Source organism: Pinus tabuliformis, chromosome X, assembly GCF_031772625.1.
Source record: "Pinus tabuliformis cultivar Carrire ecotype Pingquan chromosome X, CPIR1, whole genome shotgun sequence".
In the NCBI taxonomy this organism is placed as follows: Eukaryota; Viridiplantae; Streptophyta; class Pinopsida; order Pinales; family Pinaceae; genus Pinus; species Pinus tabuliformis.
In genome coordinates this window covers 782,489,899-782,506,316 of record NC_142308.1, presented here as the reverse complement: position 1 = coordinate 782,506,316, position 16,418 = coordinate 782,489,899, and positions in this window count along the sequence as shown.

Genomic DNA, 16,418 nt, shown 5'->3' with positions numbered 1-16,418 from the left:
TGTACGCAAAGCATGTTTATGCATTTTCACGAAGACTCTGACGAATTCCATGATGTTTACTAATAACTTAAGTAAATTTGTGCGAATCCTAATTTGGGACTGATTTCTGATGCATGTAAGTAGATAAATTGACTATTAAAGGTCTGCAAATACTGATCATAGACCTTCATGAAGGTCTGAAGGCCATCTTGATAGAGTTGAAATAGTGTTCCATAAGAAGTATCAATCTACATGAAGACAGATCTAAGGCGTTAAAAGACATCACACTAGTCTCTGGATGCAAAAACTTGGTTCTTGCATCCCCCCATACTGCTTTAGGTGAGACTACATCCTGTGCTATGCAGGTTGTTTCTGAAAGGGCTGGGAGTTTAAGGATTTGTTGGTTGGTGCAACTAACTCTGAACGTGGGTCAAGACCCCTTAAGCCAACACTACAACTCTTCTTTGTCTATATCTTTGAGAGATAGATTCATTCTCCTTTGGGGTTGTTGGACTAGTTCACAACCTTCCTTAATGTAAATGTGGTGAGTACACACTGAGGGGTTCACTCCCTTCATTTCTTTGTAATTAGAAGAAAAGGCATCCAAATGCTCTCTTAGAATATTACATAACTCTTCTTCTTAGTGTACAGAGAGAGAGGGGTTGATTTTCAATGCTCTTTCAGGGTCAAATTCTATTGTATTTACATGAGTAGGGTTTGAATCAGCTAAGCATAGATCAATATGATGGCCGTCCTTGGTTTCCTTCACTACTTCATCCAAAGACATGGTGTTGGGAGTTTTATTTTGGAGTATGTGTTCAATCAAATCATCTTCACCAGGTTGTCCTCCTCTTATGGTAGTTTCTAGGGTATAGATTTGGGAGGAGAAGACTTCATCTTCTTCCTCCTCTTCTAGCCATAAAGGTAAGCCATGTTCTAGAGATGGCTAAGCAGGAGGGTATAGGACCAACTACTTGAATAGATGCTAATTTTTTATAGTCATATTTCCAGCCCTACAGCTTATGTAGGCATCGACAGTGGCTAACCAAGGCCTCCCAAGGATGAGAGGATAACCATTAAATTTTGCCTTAGGCTGGAAAACTAAGAAGTCCGTAGGGTATTCCAAGGAATCAATGGAGACCATCACATCCTCAACAATCCCCTAAGGGGCTATGTGGATCGTTTTGCAAGCTACAAGACTGTCTTGGTCTTCCTTAATGATCCTTGGAGATTCAGCTTGAGTATAGTGTCCTTAGTCATTACATTGATGGCAGCCCCAAGATAAATCAAGGTATGGGGGACAATGGTGCCATCAATGTGTACACTTACTACATGGCTCCCAGGGTCTAAATAGTTTGGGAAAATTACCCACCCTAGCATTAAGTTGGACAACTGTCTAATGACATTAATGGTATGGGTGTCTCTTTTTCGCCTTCCTATATGTCTGAAACACTTCTCTTTAATCAACTTGTTGTAAATAGGTACATGTTTAATAGTTTGGAGAAGTGGGATTTTAACACATAGATTTTTCAACTCACCCTGAATTTCAGTCTCTTCTAGGGTATGCTGGACTAGATAGGTTAATCTTTTAGGAAAGGGTGGTGGATTTACTCTAGGAATACTTTCCTCTCTTTCCTCCTCACTCTCCCTAGGTGGAGATGGAGGTTGGTTATCTAGGAGAACTTTCCCCGACCTAAGGTTAATTTCATGAATTTCCAGTGCATAAGCAGGGTAGGATGTCTCTCCATTATAGAGATGTTGTGCATGTCTGTTGTTTGGGTTTGGTTGGGCAGACATCTGAGGTTGTTTAGGCGGAGTAGGGTGTAAAAATTGTGGTTTAGATGGAGGTGAAGGCAATAAACATGGAACATTGTTGTATGGGGGCCTCCACCCGTGGGGGTGGTGCATTCCACTGAGGTTGTGGAGGAGTATATGGTTGAAATGGTTGGTTGGCCGACTAGGAATGGTACTGAGGTGCAAAATACCAAGGAGAAGGTGTAGACTAGGAAGGATGAGCTGGGGGACACCAAGGGGGAATGGATGTGTTTTGATTAGGGTTGTAATATGAATAAGATGACCCTTGCATACCCTGCTGGTATGGTCGAGTTCCATGAGGCATCCTTTGATTAATGTAGCAGAGCTATTCAGTCACCCCTTCTATTCCTTGATACACATCTTTTAGTCCAAGAAGAGAAGGGAACTTGTCTATGGATTTATTTTGCTCATAGACCGAGCAGATTTCTATAAGGTTCAAAGGGCATTCATTCCTAGGGTACCTCCTTGTGCATATAGGGAAGAAGATGGCTAATGCTCTCTCTGGTTCCTCTTGCTTCCTCTTGATTTACATAGTGTCCATCTATAGAGCAAGGGTTCTCAACATTTCACTCTTAAAGTCTTCCAACATATTCCCAATTTCACTTTTTATGGATGCGTTGGAAGAGGATGCACTAGCCATTATTTGACTAGCCCTACCCTTATTTCTAGCTGCACCAGAATGATTCTTGAAAATAGTCTTGATATCATCATAGGGTAGTTGGTAGATGTCCCCTTCTGATAGTAGGTTTAGGGTTTCTAGGAGATATTCCTTGATCCCCCTGAGAAGGACTAACTTAAGTGTCTCGGGGTCAAGTGTGCACCTGGCCCTTTTATCTCTGAGTTGGAATCTTTCCTCATAATCCTCTAAGGACTCATCATGTTCCAAGATCATTTTAAAAATTTCTTCTTTGGCATCTTTGGACCTGCAGTAGTCCCTATACTTGTTGTTGAAAGCTTGTTGCATCTAAGTCCAAGTGGTGATACTATCCGCAAGTAAACCCATGAACCAGTGCTGGGTTGCATCCTTGAGAGTGGATGGGAATAATTTCAACTTCTGATCATTAGAGGTGTAATCATAAGTTCTACATATGACAACAAATTCAAACAAAAAAGTATCTAGATCTTATGAGGTTAGGCCATGGAAGTGAGGAAGAGAAGAGGGGCTTATGTTTTTCATCTTGGCATCCCCATTAGTTTCTTTGATGAGTAAATCACCCTCAATTATTTCCATGACTCCCCTTTCATTTCTATTTTCAACCATTTTGTTAGTTGGAATGGTTTCTTCTTCTTCCCCTAGAGGCTCTTCAAAAATCTCTGGTTGTTCGCCTAAGGGGTCCTCTAAGTCATAGCCATCAAAGAAGAGGGAAGGTTGGCTGTTTGAAGTGGTGGGGTTATTTGGTAGGAATTTTCCTAAGATATCCCTATTTCTACGAGGCATCAAAGGAGTATTTTTTTTTGTTTTTCAAGATTTAAGATTGATTGAAAAATTGAAAAGACAAACTGAATTGAAACTAATTGTTTAATGGAATCAATTACAAAATGGAAAGGAAAACAAATCAACTTACAAATACTTTGCAGAATGGAACTAATAGAAGAATGAAAGAGCTAAGAAACAGAAGAAAGAAAGCGGAAATCACATCTACTCAAACACCTCCCTGGAAACGATGCCAAAAAGTGATGAGCACCAGTATTACAGCAAGGTGTTGCAACTCCTTGGGCTACCAACTTTACTTCATCAACCCAAGGTTCGTACAAACTTGGAGGTGACAATGTTGTATACACAAATAGATGTAATGGGTCCAATCTTTGTCACTGTTGAGTTGGGGTGATAGACCACTATGGTTTCTTAAACCAGCGTTCTATTGATTAGAGGAAGTTTAATTACCAATTAGAGAGGAGAATTTTACCCTAATTGAGAGAATTGAAATGCTACTTAATGAAGTAACAAAAGATTGAAAGAAATGCCTATAAAAACAACATAACTCATCTAGCTATTTGTTAGCATACGTTGCTTGCAAAAGAACTCTAATTTGACACATGTGAAGTCTTAAGTAGTCTAAGCATGAACTATGATCTAAACAAGCACTTAATTATTGTATGCATGAATAAATATAGACCTTTTTCTCTTTATATTTATGTAAAAATGTAAATGCTAATCCTTCTTGGCTGCATAGCTAGTGATATAGGTGTGGAGGGAGATGAGTGCAATGGTTCATATGGCTTGGAAGGCAAGCAGGGGTCTACTCCTAGCTTTATTGATGTTTTTTCAAAATTCGGACTCAAAACAAGCCATTACAAGTTTTCCTACAAGGTATCCTAGTTCACCTACAAGGTCCCCTGGTCTCCTACAGGAACAGGTTGAAATCATAGGGAGTGGTTTAAAAGGTGTGATGGAGCTTGGAATGGGTGAGTAAGGAGGGAATAAGGCAAGGGAGTGGTAGTAACTCACTCAGAACTCAAACTAAAGATTTATGATGGTTGGATTTGCTCAATGAGCATGGCAAGTTTTCCTTGTAAATCGATAATTCAAATTGAGACCTTGGTGGATTTTGGTGATCATGAGTGGATATGGTTTGGCTGAGACTGATGATATGAGGTCTTCCTATAATGTAGAAACCCCTGCAACATATACATCATTGTTGGCATTTATCCATAAATTCATCTCAAAACAAGAAGGGTTTACTTAAATAGAAGAAAATAGGATTTTCATCATTTATTTGCCAAGTTCATGCATCGGAATGCTTGAAACCATTATGAAAGAAACATGAAATCGATGCAAGACCTAAGATATCAGAACTGTCAATTGCAACCTATCTTTTAAAATTGAAAGATGATGACCTAATTAGCAAATAACCCTAAATTTCATAAGAAACCAGAATTATGTCTTTTCTTTTTAGTGAATGGGAAAGGATCTTCAAGCCACGATCCCTGGAAGGGAGAAATTAGGTAAGATCCACTTGTTGTCAATTTTTTTTAATGTTTTCTTATCTCTATAATTCTACTGTTAGAATTGTCCATAAGTGGAAGAAAACTAATAAAACATACCAGTACTTGCAAACTAACAACACATAAATTAGTGTAGCAACTCACTATAAGTACAAGAATAAACATACATATACAACAAGAGGAACCTCTATTGCTAGGGTTGGGACCTAACCCAAGAGCTTCAACCCTCTGATTCAACTCAGTGTTGGATCAAGTGAATGCTGCTCATTTTCATTAACATATCAAAAATACATAAAAGTGTTTGGTCACAATCCTTCAACTCGAAAACTGCTTAGATATCTTGCACAAAAAATATGAATCCTAATGAGGCTCTAGGACTTGTTATTTATACAACTAAAGTTGCCAACAACTTCCTTAAATCTAGAGAGGCTTAGATCCTAATCTTGAGACCAACTGGTTCTTAACTGTCACTAGCTTGGATGCCCATGATCCTCATGACTCGGTTTTTCACAACTCCGAGCTGGTGTGATTTGATTGAGGGATATTCGAGTGAGTGAGGAGTTAAGGAGGGAGATCATATCTCCTATAATCTCTCTTACTTGTCTCATACGAGTTCCTGCACCCTAGTTAGCCACAATTTTCTCCCAAAACTTGCAATCAATGCACATTAGACCACTAGTCATGACATCTTACTTTTACTCATCTCATTAAGAAATATATAATTAAAACATATAAAGAATTATGATAAGAGTTAATTTTAGTAAGTTGGAGGTGCATTAAGGTATATATATTTTACCCATTGATGAGCCTCATCAAGTATCCATTGCTAAGGATCGATGACTTATTTTGAAGGGAGCAGTAGTGTTCTCAAAGATTGATCTGAGATCAGGATACCATTAGGTGTGCATCAAAGAAGAGGATATCTACAAGACTTCTTTCTGGACCATGTATGGGACTTATGAGTTTGTTATGGTTCCTTTTGGTTTGATTAATGCTCTAGCTACTTTCATGTGCTTGATGAATGGTGTGTTGTGTCCTTAATTGGACAAGTTTGTGATAGTATTCATTGATTATATATTGATATATTCTAAGGTTGAGGAAGAGAATGTAGAACACCTAGCAGTAGTGTTAAAATTGTTGAGAGAAAATCAGTTATATGATAAGCTTAGTAAATGCATCTTCTTTCAGACATAGGTACATTACTTGGGACATGTTGTTTCCATGGAAGATATAACAACTGACCTAGAAAATATTAGAGCTATCATGGAACTATCATCAGGAACTTCTCACAGGTTGCTTGTCCTATTACATCATTGCAGAGAAAAGGAAAGGAATTTGAATGGATAGAGGAATGTGTAGCTAGTTTTGAACTACTGAAATAGTTGCTTACAAATGATCCAGCTCTAAATATTGTAGATCCAGATAAAGATTTTGTGGTGTGAACATATTCTTGCAAGAGAGGGCTTGGTGGATTCCTAATGCAGGAGGGATATGTGGTGTGCTATGAGTCAAGGAAACTAAATGAGCATAAACAAAACTATGTGACTCATGATCTTGGGTTGGAATCTATTATTCATGCCTTGAATATCTGGATGCATTATCTTCTTGGCAGGAGGTTTATTTTGATGAGTGACAATAGTGGACTGAGGTATCTATTTGACCAACCTAATCTGAATTCCAGGCAAGCTAGATGGTTGGCTACCCTTAGTGAGTTTGAATTTGAGATCAGATACATTAAAGGAAAGGAGAATAGGGTTGCAAATGCTCTCAGTAGGAGAGTGCAGGTAAACCATGTTGCAGTTGTGAGCTCTTATGGGACATATTTTCAGGAGTGGGTCTTGTAGGCATTTTAGCATGATGACAGGTAACAATAGCTTAATCACGGGTTATAATAGGGTATAGGTGAACAGGATTTTTATTATCATCTCACAACAGATGGTCTGGTGAGATTTAGGGACAAGATCTATGTTTCGGATGACATTGATCTCAAGAAGCTTATCTAGAGGGAATTTCATGTCAAGCCATATTCAAGTCACCCAAAATATCATAAGATGTTGACAGATGTGAAGAATTTATACTATTGGTTGAATTTGAAGAAGGAAGTGGAGAAGTTTGTTGCTAGATTTCTAGGGTGCTGGCAAGTGAAAGTTGAGCGTAAGCACCAAGTTGGTTTGTTACAACCTATTCGGATTCTAGAGTGGAAATGGGAGGACATTTCCATGGATTTCATTGCAATTTTTCTGAGGACATCAAAGCAACATGATTCCATCATGGTTGTGGTTGATAGGTTGATCAAGGTAGCTCACTTCATTCCATTAAAGACTACTAATTGAGACAACGAGGTAGCTCAAATCTTCATCAAGGAGATAATGAGATTGCACGATATTCCTAAGAAGATCATATCAGATAGAGATGTCATGTTCACTTTCAAGTTTTGGAAGGAGTTGTTTGTAGGTTTGGATATATAATTTGCCTTCAATACAATTTATCATCCGCAGACAGATGGACAGATAGAGAGGGTCAATATGATACTAGAGGATATGTTGAGGATTTATGTCATGCAACAACAAAGGAGGTGGGAGGAGTATCTTCCACTAGTGGATTTTTCCTACAACAGTGGTAATCATGAGTCACTAAGGATGAGTTTGTTTGAGGCATTCTATGGGTAGAGTTGTAATACTCCCATTATTTGGAGTGATCCAGTGAACAGGGTACTAATTAGACCGGACATGTTGGCAGAGATGGAACAAGAAATGTAGGTTATCAAGAAGAATCAAAAGGAAGCATAGGATAGACTAAAGATTTATGCTGATAAACACAAGGAATTTAAGGAGTTTCAGGTTTTGGAGCATGTGTACTTACGCATCAATCCCAAGAAGAGCTCCTTGAGGATTGGATCATGTGCCAAGTTAGCACCTCAATATTGTGGGAATTTTAAGATCCTTGAAAGGATTGGACCAATGGCCTACAAAATTGCACTGCCTCTGACAGTGAAAGTCCATGATGTTTTCCATGTTTCATTGCTTAAAAGATATGTGAAGGATGTTGATCATGTGATTAATTGGCTTATATTAGGTGGAGCCAAGAAGGATAATTCCAGCAGGAACCTCAGCGCATATTGCAACAGAAACAACTCATGCTCCGGAACAGAGAAATGGAGCAAGTTAAAGTGCAATGGAAGCACTTTGGGCCTGATGAAGCTACATGGGAGATGGTTGATCAAATGTGGGATGTTTCCTTCATTATTTTCCAGTGGAGATAAATAATTTTTTTGTATATGTACATATTTCTGTATGGTTGTTATTGTAAATGCTGCAATGAGTTCTATTATAAAGCTCCAATAAGCAGTATGGTTTTCATGTTGTCATATTTGTCATGATGGTTTTGCTTTTGAGCAGGTTTTCCATTGTAAGTATTGCATCAAGCTAAGTTATAAAGCTCCATGGGCAATATGTTTTGGTTTCAATGGTCTCGCTGGTTATAGGTGTCATAGAACATTGAGGATGGTGTTCCCCTAAGGGGAATTGGTTTGTAACAGCCTCGGTTTAAACATTTGTGCAATAAAGTTAATAAAGGAAAAATAAGACCAAGGTCATGGTACATGTATTCCAAGCTGAACATTGGGAAAAAACATCCTAGTGGGCATCAATTATTGTTTATTATAGCTAAGGAAATTGGAAAAGGCATTGGCAAAGGCTTTGGAAAGGAAACATGACAAATATTGGTATTTATTTATGAAAATAGATGAAAATAGGAGAAAAGGGAGATGAAAGGTCACAGGTTTGCATGATGAGGAAATTGAAGGAAAATAGAGGGAAAATGAAGAAATTAGAGGCATCAATAATAAAAAGGAATCAGAGTATCAATTTTCAGGCATTTCTCAGTTTGGATTTTGAGTTAGTTGGAGAGAGAAGAAGAACACCAAGATGAGAAAGCAAGAAAGGAAGCAAAGGAAAGTAAAGGAAGGACAAGGAAAGCAAAGGAAAAGAAAGGAAGGATTGGATCAAGTAGCTTCAATAGTGGGACTTATAGGTAACAATTTTCTTATGTGATTTCCTAGCTGAACTGTGAATGAATTGTGCATTCATTTGTCTATGTGGTTCATTTGTTGTCATTCTCATTAGGTTTTCCTTGGTTTGACAGTGGTTTCAGCCTTGCCTCTCTGATTCCTAGATAACCATGGTGTGATTGGATTCGTTCTTGGTTGAGCATTACATTTCTTGAAGGTTTTGGATCTGGGTGAGGTGGTATGAGGAAAATACCAAGGGTTGGGGGTGGAGATGGTTTTCTCTGAGAAGTGCTCAAAAAGTGGGTGGAGGCAAAAAATTCCTCAAGAGATGGTGAAGGAATTCTGATTCATCCAAGCTTGCTTTGGTTTTGTGATATCGGGACCAGTTTAAGTGAGATCAAGGTAGTGTGAGGGTGGAGGGGGTTTAACCTATGGATTCTCCTAGTTGTTTTGTATTGTTTTATCCCATGATCCCACATTCATGCTTGGAATATGTCATGATGGTGATTAGATGAAAGAAATATTTGGTTCAGCCCAATCTATGGTCGAGTGGTACGTGGAAGTCCTTGACTTGGTTGGATTTTGCATTACTTAATGAGATTTATTCCTCTATGGAAATATATGAAGCATTTGTGCTGGTTAATATGATAATTTGATGGTTTTTATGCCATGGTTACTATGATGATTATTTGTTGGTTATAAGCATTGATCTGTTATATACGCTAGTTATGGCTTGTTCATGAATTGATATTTGGTTGGTTGATGAATGCATGAGCTAACAAATTTGATGGCATTAAACCTTCTTTGTGAATCTTAGATAAGTTTCAGGCCCTGGTGTTTATATATGCATTCATGACTTGTAGATTTCATGTTCATTATATGTTTGATGAAATGACTATCATGGTTAGGCCTGTTTAGGTCAAGTTCTTGGCTAAGATTTGTAGGAATGGATTTTCATTGACGTTATATATCATTCTATAAAGTATCATTAAGTTCTGGGTAGTGGTTGGGAGTTATGCCCTTAAAAGGTGGCAATAATTCTCGGGTTGCAAGCTCAGAACTCACAATTATGAGAGAAAAAAATGGAAATCCAACAAAAACACTTGAAAAGCAATCACCCATTTCTTGACATGTGTGTGTGTGTGTGTGTGTGTGTGTGTGTGTGTGTGTGTGTGTGTATATATATATATATATATATATCTATATATATATAACTTATCACTAGAAATGGAAAAAAGAAAATATACTTTTCAATGCGAAATTAGTTGCTTCCTTATGAAGTTTACTGAAGTGGAATAACAAATTGTATACTTACAAGTGAAATCCCAAGTGGTTGAGGGAAGTTATGGTTCTAAATGTTATAGGATAACATGATTGGTTAATTTCCATGTCTAAAGTTACTCTCATTAGCATTGTAATGCATTTGTCTTGTTGTTCAATGAAGCTCTCCACCCTACAATAGTAAACGCTAGAATGTTAGAATTAGTTTGATGATTGTTTGGTGGACCTAATATATGTAGGCATACATCTAAGTTTAGTAGAAAAAATTACAAATCATGTTCTTTAAAGAATAAAGAAACATGAAAAGAATCCCTTTGATGATAATGGCTACACATGCCCTCATACAAAAGATATTTGTCTCACTGACTTCCCACCCATGAGACATGGAAAATCTTCAGTGTAAACCAACACAAAATCCACTTGGTTTCTTTTTCAAATATTTCAAAGGAATTCGACGAGTGAAATCGTAAACCCTTTAGTGGTAAATACCTTAGTTGTAGAGAACATTTTTGGCACATGCCCAACATACCAAGGCATTGATGCTCTTTCTCATTATCCATATGAAAAATCCTAATATGGATACTTTAGATGTCCAAGGTGAAGATACATATATAGATAGTAACTTATTGGAAAATAAAAATAATATATAAAAAGAAACTGTAAATATCAAATTTTATTGACCTAGATTGTTGCAATTATTCTGACGATTTTATGAACCATTAGTTACCAATACTATTGCAAAAGTTCCAACTTAATTTAATATTTTGAGAGATGAGGAGGTTGTGTGTGCAAGCATGATTGTAATATTCCTGCCACAACAAAAACGTTTTCCTTTCCTGTGGATGTTTCCTTTGACAAATCATCAGGGTTTTACCATGTAAACTTTTGTGTGTTATTGTATTTCTATTTGTGTGTACTAGCCCCTAGTTCAACCTCTCATTACTATAATAATTGTAATTACTCAAAGACTCATACAAGGGACATGGATTCCAGTGTACTTAGGCAGGGAGATTGCTAGAGGAATTGGAAAAATCAAATACATCAGCCATGGGTTGGTTGAGAAGATTAAATAAGTTGAATATGAATTAAATTTAACTGAAGAAACATAGAAAGGCGCAGGTTTCCTTCAGCTCCAACCATAAGCAAGAAAAGGACAAAAATTTAAAGATATACATGGCCCCTGTGTTGTCCATCGATTGTTTTCATGGACCCTTCGAAAAATATAGATGGTTGGTTTGTTATGACGCAAAAAAACGAGTTGGAAAGGGAGGGGAATGGATGAGGATCCTTTCTAGGATGTACGGGTAATGGAAGAGAATATATATATATATATATAGTGTACTTAGGCAAGGAGATTGCTAGAGGAATTGGAAAAATCAAATACATCAGCCATGTGGTTGGTTGAGAAGATTAAATAAGTTGAATATGAATTAAATTTAATTGAAGAAACATAGAAAGGTGCAGGTTTCCTTCAGCTCCAACCATAAGTAAGAAAAGGACAAAAATTTAAAGTTAGACATGGCCCCTATGTTGTCCATCGATTAATTTCATGGAGCCTTCGAAAAATGTAGATGGTTGGTTTGTTACGAAGCACAAAAACAAGTTGGAAAGGGAGGGGAATGGATGAGGATCCCTTCTAGGATGTATGGGTAATGGAAGAGAATATATATATATAGGACAATGTAAGAGTCAAATTTTGGAAAAAAAAGAACACCATCTAAGGAATCCTCTAATAGAGTCTTGTTGGGTGAAATATTATAGAGAGCAAAGGATTTCCTAAGGGTGAAAGAAACCACTGGAAGCTTGGGAATAAAGAACCTATTGTATTGGAAAGAATCACTCGGGTGCTTGTGAGGATGATGAACCACTAGGAGTACCCTTGGGGGCTAAAGCTATGGTGTTTTTCACACTAATGAACCACTTGGAGGGATGATATCTTCAATCCATTAGTAGTTTATCCACTGATGAAACTTCATTTTGTGTGGACCCTCTTCTCCTGAAAGTGAGCTGAGAATTATCTATTATATGGTATCATATCCTAGTTATTAGTCTTATGTGTAAAGCTAGGAAGACTGAGTGGGAAACGTGTAGCTGGTGGATGAGGGTTGTGTGACCTTCTGTCATCTTGTTTCAGCTGAAGAAACTATCTGGTCTCTCTTTCAAAAGCACTCCACCTCAACTAGTGGAATATGGCTTAGGGGTGATAGTTACAAGTAAGACTTGGCTGCAACTATCTATGGTTAGGTGGAGAGTTGTTGTCCCAAACTCAATTTCCCAATTAAATTTTGAGATAATTATATCTCATGTTCATTGGTATCAATGAATGTATGTTTATTTTTACTAAACTGAAATGATGCCATCAATGTATGAGGCATAACCTAAAATTTGGTTGTTACATAACTCATTGGAATGGTTGTCGACATTGTTCTTATTGGTACTTGAATATTGTGATGAATCCCTATGTTAGGAGTTTTTTATAACTATGGTGTTCAATTTTGAATCATTATAATGAATCATTGTGCTTAACATGAAATATTAGGCTAAGTAGAGCTCGTAATGAGTTAACTATATATATATATATATATATATATATATATATAAAATCCTTGTACAAATGAAAGAGCTCAAATATAAGTTAGAGAATTCAAATCTCGAACAAATGTACATATGTATATATACATATATATCCATATGAAAACTTTGGTTAACCTGCTATTGAAACCATTTTAGCTATGGGAATGCAGCATAACTATAATTGCCCTTGAAATCACTGTCTAGGCAATGGTATTCCCACAATACATGATTTTATGCAGGTTATCGACTCATGGTGGATCAAGATAGTTCATCATTTGCAATATGTCCTTTCACTATTCAAGGAGATGAACTATGGGTTCTCTTAGAACGATTACAACCATATTAAACCCTGCATGTGGGACTAGAACCAATTCATCTTTATGCCTATACTGATATATATATATATATATATATATATATATATCAGCAAATAAAATCCAAGTAGAAGGTTGGGGCTCGTCCTTGTGTGTAGGTTGAGTCCAAGGTCAGGGCTTATCCATATGTATATGTCGAGTTGGAGGTCAAGGCTCGTCCCTGTGTATAAATCAACTTGGATGTCAAGGCTTATCTCTATGGATGCGGTGAGTCAAATATTGGGGCTTGTCCCTATGTATAAATTGAATTGGAGGTTGGGGCTTGTCCCTGTGGATGTGTCAAGTCAAAGGTCTTATCCTTGAAGGCAAGGCCAAGGATGCATATAATTACATTCTATGACTAAGGGTGGAGCTCAAGCTCATAATGAATGAGAGGGATCTATTGCAATATCAATGGTCGTGATGATAGGGGGACCTCCCCCCTATGACGCCAGTAAGGGGAGAGGGGTAGCCCCACTTCAATCTTCATCTTTGACTGAGTCAGGAAAGCTCACTGTTTGAAAACACAATGAGGCCTTCCCTCTATGATTTCAGCAAGGGAGGGGGGAATCCTAATTTAACCCTAGTTGTCGACTTTTTGATGGTGTTAGACTCGCCAACATTCAGGATATCTCCCCGGTACGAAGTCCCAACTAAACCTCACATTGTTTGGAGTAAGTGTCCCAGCAGTGGTTGGTAGTGTAATGCCTTGACTGTGGTAGCGCGTAGAGGAAAGTATCATAACTTTGGGTGAGAGAAAGTGTGTGACCCTGTGAGAGTCAAGTGTGATGCATGAAGGTTCTAACACATGAACAGGAAAAGGAAGTGTGCCCCTTAGAAGCATGTAATAGTACACAGCTTGAAAGGAACACACGAGTGGAAGGAAATCACAAGCTAAAATGCAGAATATTCCACAAATTAAAGTGATGAGTTAATCCAACAACACGCATTCAAAAAGATTCATACAAATGCATACAAAGTAGTTCATAAGCATATGTGTAAGTTAAATCACAAACATTTTTAAAGAAAATAGAATAGTCCAACTACATTAACAACATATGCATGAAAGTGTGTTGGCTCTGATATTATTATTATAAGTGAAAGTTTCACCCATACATACACCATTGATGACCACTAGACCCAATAGTGAAACATTACAGTAAAGAACACGTTCTCCTCCAAATAATTATACTTGCTCTACGCTACCGAGAAGGCAAGGCTCTTCACAATACTCGCAAGCCTTTTCTAAGCCTAAGCCTATCCAAAATCTTGGCTCCCAAAATCCTTCCATGAGTTATGAGGTTATATTTATAACAAAGGGTGGAGTGACCCTTGACATTTCCCTTTGTGACTCTTTGACTAACCTCATGCCTCTTTAACTTTTTTACAAGTAACTCATTACACAACATGATTACCTTTCACATTCCACTAATGACACTTGGAATTTCACTTACAACATATTTACAAATAATATTACATTTTCCACATGTACCCATGTGAGCCAAAATAGGCTAGAGATAGCCTAACAAGCAGGGAAAATTTTAAGAACGCCCTCTAAATTTACACGTATAATAAATGGGCGAATCTCCATGGTATATAGGAAAAATGGAAGGCGATTTTATCAATAATATGATATGTATATATAATTTTTTGGTGAATCTCTCACCAGGCATGGCGAATATTTTGCTCAATTATAAAATCTTGTGTTTATTGAATACACAAATGAAATCATTTCATTTCTTTAAAATATCTTTTGAAATCAAAATTATCGAATTACATATCGATAACCTAGTGGGTGTAGGATAAAATTCATCCGTGCCATTCACAGAAAGCATGAGAAAAAACCTAATACTATATATAAAACCAAGAAAAATTCAAGTTCATCACTTCTAGGGACCTCGTAACCACCCTGCCAATACACAAGTATGTTCCTGTTTGCAATTAGAAAAAATACCCAAATTACAATCTGTTTACTCCAGCATATGTTGGAAAGTTATAGAAGGATGACTAGTGCAATCAATACATTCCTTTTAGCCCTAGATTTGTTTCAATTTAAAACAGAAGTATACAAATATACTTGTCTAATGTCTATGCTTTAACCATTCACCTTAAGATGTTTTTACAATATAATTTCCTAAGTCTATTTAATATCTTCATTATCATAAAAACCAACCTATATCCATCTTAACTCCACATCTACCACTCTTAGGGGGATGAAATCTATTTATCCCTCTAAGCACTTGGTAGACCCAGAATTAAGATGGATCTAAGATGATAGAATTTCCCCTTTAAATAGTCTATGCTCATATGAATACCATGGTATTACCATGGGTCAATACCATGGGTTATCATAAACCTGGAGCTTAAAAATTACTATGAGTAATTTATAAAAATTAATAAAATTAATAGTTGATTTTTATTTTATTTTTTATTTTAACAAAGCTAAAATGTTTAACATACATTAAATTACAACATCCATTGTTACTCTTGGTCGGATCAAATATTTTTTCACTCTATGCTAGTTTGCATATCACGATATTTGATACCTCTCGGGGTTAGTAGATCCAGAGTAAAGATGGATCTATGCTGGTTTAATTTCCCCCATTTAAATAGGCTACATTCTAGGTGAATACCATGGGTCAATACCATGTGCCATTTTTATTTTTATTAATACTAATATTAGGGTTAATATTTTTTTCTGCATGGTATTAATAAAAATCTAGTCCATGGTATTTGTCCCATAGTATTTTGCCCATAGGTTTCACCTAAATATAACACATTTTTTGAGTGTTTGTAAATATAAGGGACTTATGGAGTAAATATAGAAAAATGTTTTATTTGTTTACCATACCTCTCGTTTATTTGTATTTTTATTAATTTACCATACCTCTTTTACAAATATGGTATTTGGCCCATAGGATTCACTTAAATAAAACCTCTTTCTTGAGCCTTCATAAATAGAACGAGGGTTATGGACTAAATATAAAAAGAGGTTTTATTTATTTACCATGCGTCTAGTTTATTTATATTTTTTTTTATTTACCATACCTTTTGAGTAAGTATAAAAAGACGTTTTATTTATTTACCATACCTCCACTTTACTTATATTTTTATTTGTTTACACCCTTGCATGTATATAAGGTGACTTATGGAGTAAATATAAAAAATGTTTTATTTATTTACGATACCTCTCATTTATTTATATTTTTATTAATTTACCATACCTCTTTTATAAATATGGTATTTGGGCCTTTGGCCCATAGCATTCACTTAAATAAAACCTATTCTTGAAAATGTTATTCTTGAAAATGGGCAAATGGATTCACTTAAATAAAACCTATTCTTGAAAATGGGAAAATGGAAGGTTGTAACTCCTAATTTCGAGGGCTAAATTTACCTTTTTTACCCTCTCCCTTAAAATAAGGTGGGCTATTTGAGGTGATTTGTAAAAATGTACTATG